This window comes from Branchiostoma floridae, chromosome 9 (assembly GCF_000003815.2).
Source record: "Branchiostoma floridae strain S238N-H82 chromosome 9, Bfl_VNyyK, whole genome shotgun sequence".
Classification (NCBI taxonomy): Eukaryota; Metazoa; Chordata; class Leptocardii; order Amphioxiformes; family Branchiostomatidae; genus Branchiostoma; species Branchiostoma floridae.
This window is the reverse complement of record NC_049987.1, coordinates 23,724,483-23,729,640: the sequence shown is the minus strand read 5'-3', so window position 1 is coordinate 23,729,640 and position 5,158 is coordinate 23,724,483. Positions and strand designations below refer to the sequence as shown.

Here is a 5,158-nt window from a genome sequence, read left to right as displayed (position 1 = left end):
GTTTCAACGCAAAATACTCCTGACAAGAAGTGTCCTCTAACAAAATTGTACCAACAGCAATTCCAATGTTTGAATCCGGTAATTGAATTTTTGACCAGGCACATGTGAACTGCATTTTATGGAGGCCCTTGTGATACAGTAGAACCTCATATGCATGTGATAGACTTTACGAAAGTCGCTCTACTTTTGTCGTATCATTAAATAATCAATAAAGATTGTTGTGATAGTGCAACTTATCACCCGGTCTCATTTACAGTATTGAATGTTATCGCAACCCAGGTATATGCCATATATTACACTATAACATCTCATAGATAGATGGAGCAATTAGAACTGATTTGGTGCATATCATCATGTTGTATGATACCATATCATTATATGTACAGCCATGCGCAGCAGTGGGTACAGGTACAGAAAATCCAAGTACATGTTGTTATCAATATTGGGTAGGCCTAGCTATATCTTCGGAGCCGAGGAGCTTACGATTGGTAGGGCAGGCATAAGCAAATAGCAAGGGTCTAGAGTAGCTGCCAAGCAGCACTTATTCAGGCAACAAATACAAGAATTGCCCCATGCAGGTGCAGCCATTGGACTGTATTCTTGTAACCAATCATACACCTACTCTGTGTGGTGGGTTCTTTAACATGAATGAGGTGTGGCCCTTTTTAAACACTGGGGCCCCATTTAACATTGAATTCTTATCAGAGGGATGTACTAAAGTACTTAACAACATTTACATGTAGATACCCATTTCCACCTATGTGAAGTGAGGAAAGTAATCATTATGTCAAATGCCTTTCCCAAGGGCACAACATCAGTGGCATGTCAGGGGATTAAAACCAAGGACCTCTGGGTTCTGGGTCACCAATGACACCACAGTCAGGATGACACCATGGTTCAAGTACAGAGGATCAGGTCCAGGTCCAGACCTATATATATAGCAGTACATCATATTTTGGACAGCAAGGCATGTGTACTGTAGAGGTCTCTGTGTGCAAGTTGCCATCTGCATCATGTGTATCAAACTGTATGTTCAATCTGTACACTTCCCCCTTTTCCCCTTTGGCATAGCTGCTGTTTAATAATCAAACTCAAACTGTTTCCTCTAAAACTTGAATAAGATCAATAATCAGACCCGAGTAACTCAGTGATCATCTCTTTCCTGTCAGTTTTTCCTGCCCAATGCAACAAGAAATGCCTGTTTTGTGCCAGTCCCTGTACATTTACCCTCACCTAAGCACGCAAAATGGAAAGGGTACTGTTTTCAACTGGCGATTGATTTTGGTAATGGCGCAGTCATATTTGTTGTAGGCCGTTGTACAATTTCAATTCCGTAGATTTCAATTGGAACAGTCATGGTGCCCAAACGACTCATCCAGAGGTCAAGGGATACTGTAAATGCAGAAATGTTCGCGGTGGATTAATGTTCGCGGTTTTCGCGGCGGCCGCTTCACCGCGAATTTAAAACCACCGCGAACATTTTTCCTTAATAGTAAGAGACTACAGTGAATGGTGCTACCGCGAAATTAAAACCACCGCGAAAAGTCTATGTTCCCGCTACCGCGAAATTAAATCCCCGCGAACTTAAATGCATTTACAGTATATAGGTGAGGTGAGGTGAGGTGAGGTGAGAATTTTCATGCAGGCTATGATGGAAACAACTCGGGCTGGGTACCGGTACAGAAAATTCAGGTCCAGGTCAGGTTCAGGTCCAGATGATCAGGTCCAGGTCCGGACCTCAACCTGGACCTAATTCAGTATGACTCATACCAATGGTACATTTTACAACAAAGAAATCTGTTTGGTGGAGTATTAGACTTATGCTGGCGTTTTAAAATCCTAGAACGCTAACTGCACCTGTGCGATTGGCTGTAAAACTTAGTAGAAACTACTATAAACTCTACTCTACTTCACTCTTCTTATTTCCTTCCACCTGCAAGCGCCAAAACGTGTGAATGCCTGATAAAATGATCGATTAATTCTCCAATCGGTCCAACATCCGGTCCACCTAATTTTTTCAGGTCCGGTTTTGCTGGACTGGTCCAATAAGAAAAACCGGTTTTGTACCGGTACGCTGTACCGATACCCAGCCCCAGAACCAACAGTTGACACGGATCTAAGACATCCTTTTTGGTAGCAAGATAGCAGCATTTTTCACAGCAATCCCTATCTATTTCTGAACTATCATGTGTCAAGACAGGACCATTTTGAGTGCACAGTCAGCATCTTATAGTCTTCTTTTTGTTTCATTTCATAGGAATGGGAGTGGGTACCCAGTGGATACTGAAATTAGCCCATAGTTTATTGCCTTGTCCAGATACAAATTGTGTACTATACACATTGATTATCAAATTTCAACTAGTTAGATCCGCTGAGCTCCAAGTATGTTCGTATGTTCATTCCCACGTGCAGCTTTGCTAGAGAATTGTGAAACAAATCTTACTGACTGTGACTTGCAGAACCAACACCCCACCACTAGGCAAAACACTGTGATTATGATTATATAATATGAAACTAAAAGTCACTTGGGAAAGTGTAGCCTCAATACCATCCGGGTAATAATTTGCTTCTATATGTTTGCTTCTGCTACCTGTCTGGAGACCTGCAGCTTTTTTTTTTGCAAACCTTTTGGTGGTGACATCAGTCAATGAGAAAATTAAGGAATGGGTTCTGGAGTGCGCGGTCGAACAGGCGTTTCAACACCAGCGGACGGAGAGCGTTTTTGGTGTTGGAACGCCTGTTCCCAACGAGTGCTTGAACCCATTCCTTAATTCGCTCCTGTGTAGGGACCAGTCAGGGCCCTATTCCTAAATTTGGACGATTCCAGATGTTTGAGAGATGTCAAGGTTCTATAGACGGAATAACAGAGAAGTGACCGTATATAGTGTATCACAAACGTCAGAGCAAACTACTATCCAGACAGTACCCGAGCTAGGAAAAGTGTGCATTATTTGGGACATATTCACAATTTTTACGGAGGGCCCCACTGTGAAAATCTGGTACAAAGAAAATGGCCAACTTCGCTCCTTGCTATGGTGGCCATTTAGTTACTAGGGGAAGGATCATTGCATGCACCTGACTGAATAAGCCCTATAAGAAGGGGAGGGTACTACTTCTAGTACCTGCCAAAGTATTGAGTAGCCTGATCCTGCCTTAAGCCTAGCCCATCTTTTCCTAGATCCTGGAACCCCTGTAATACACTACTAGTACTTTCCAGGTTTTAGATTTTATGTTGTCATATACTCATATGTATTGAAACTGGGAAAATATCTCAGAATCTGAACTATAGAAGCAAATATCTAAATCCAGTGCCTTAATTAACAGGCCTACAAAATCACACAATATATATTGAAGCATGCAATTGCTAGATGCAGTTCCAGTCAAATTAATAATAATAAAAAAATGCCTTACCTTATATCTGGTCCCACAGTAGCTAGTAGAACATTTTAGCCATGCTATTGATGACATTTACATGTATGGTGCCTTACTGGTATACTTGACATTTGGACTACAGAGCTATGTAAAATACTGTTGGTCTTTCCAGGGAAGTCCGTTAGACTGACGATCAAGTATAAATTATGCCACTCCTGGTATGGACGCCAGGCTATACAGCTACTAGTACTACTCATTATACTACTGACTATTACCAAGGAGGTTGAAAGAGGGGACCCCTTTCCACCTCCTTGCTATTACTAGTATATCGATAACATCATCTGTTTCCCGACCCCAAGTTCACGTCAATCTAATCATCAAATTGAAAACCAAAGCCTCAGGATTAACGTTACAAGACCTACCTGTTGAACTGGTTTCCGTGGAATATGCTTGAAAGTTGGAACAGAGTTTCCTGGTCCTGGACCCTCCGAACCTGAGCCGCCATGTTGACTATTGTGACCTCCAGCTAACCGTAGGGTCACGAACAGCGCGCCTGATTACCTATATATGATCAGCTTACACCAAGATACGGGGCGATCATCTCCGACCTGTGTCGCTGATTGTCATACCGCACGGTACCACGGTGCTACCGTACACCGATCCCTCTCGCTGATTTTCAACCCCCAATCTACCAGATATCTCGGTGATTCTGTATGAATGGGGTGACAGGCGACCCTTACATGTGTATGCACTGACCCTGACTTCTCACTGTAGATATTGTTGTTGATAAATAGATTCCATTGTAGATACTATGTACGCTATCTTACACCATATATATACATAATAGTTTTTCTAACGTACTTAGAATATTGTTATTGACAATTATCCTTTCCTTGTCAAAGTTCATTTGTTTTCAAAGCCAACCCTTTGTAATAGCCACAGCGCACAGGCAAGTTGGGCAGCCCTGGCTGTGCGTGCTGAACAGCCTAACCAATAAATAAAAATATTGATTTGTTTATTTTGCATTTAAAATAGCTCTGTAGTTAACTAAAAGCATTCTTACGAGTGTTTTGTTATTGCTGTAATGATAGAAATTGAGTATATAACAGGGACCATATTCTATCATGGCAGAGATTGATGTTAGTAGTTAACGTTATATAGTAGTAGTGTAATTTGTACAACAACGTCCATAGGATTTTCGTACATACTTAATATGTAGATAGACTTATGGATGTATATTATATTAACGTACCTTTCCGTATCTGCCGGCGTTTTGTTATTCATATGACTGTCTGCTCCAGCTATCCTGTAATGCAATGATAAATTCCCATCATATATCAGCATTCGTCAATGCGTTAGTGTAACGCTTAACGCCACAGTAAGTCAATGAAACGAGTGATCTTATAAGATATAACCTTCAAAACTGAATCTGATGGAAAATAAAATGAACACACCTTTTCTTGTTTATCTGACTGATGACGTCAAGGGCTGCTTTACATGCGGTTGAAGGCGGCACCAGCCACTTGGCATAGTCAGCTTTGCTGTTTCCTGTTGGCTTTTCTCTTCGCTTTTGGTGAAAATGAAATAAAAGACCTTGAAAAAAGGCTTGAAAACAGATTCAATTAAAAGCGGTTTTAGCTATTTTAACTACGTGTGCTGAACTAAAGAAAAGTGCTGCATTCCTAGCCTCCTTGATAGTAAGAGCATGAGGTACAAATGTATCATGTGAAAGAATAATCTTACAGTTGAATACAAATTAAATTTCACTAGCCATGCTTTCTCCACC

General features: G+C 41.2%; 1 protein-coding gene and 1 long non-coding RNA gene across 2 annotated transcripts in view; one reads left to right on the top strand and one right to left on the bottom strand.

Moving 5' to 3' along the window:
- Positions 1 to 4,096, bottom strand: part of LOC118422764 — a 7,328-nt gene extending 3,232 nt beyond the window's left edge. The window contains exon 1 of the long non-coding RNA XR_004831960.1: positions 3,795 to 4,096. This is a non-coding gene — a long non-coding RNA (uncharacterized LOC118422764). The remainder of the gene's footprint in view (positions 1 to 3,794) is intronic.
- Positions 1 to 5,158, top strand: part of LOC118422362 (hemicentin-1-like) — a 46,606-nt gene that overhangs the window by 34,226 nt on the left and 7,222 nt on the right. The gene's annotated exons all lie outside the window — the stretch shown is intronic.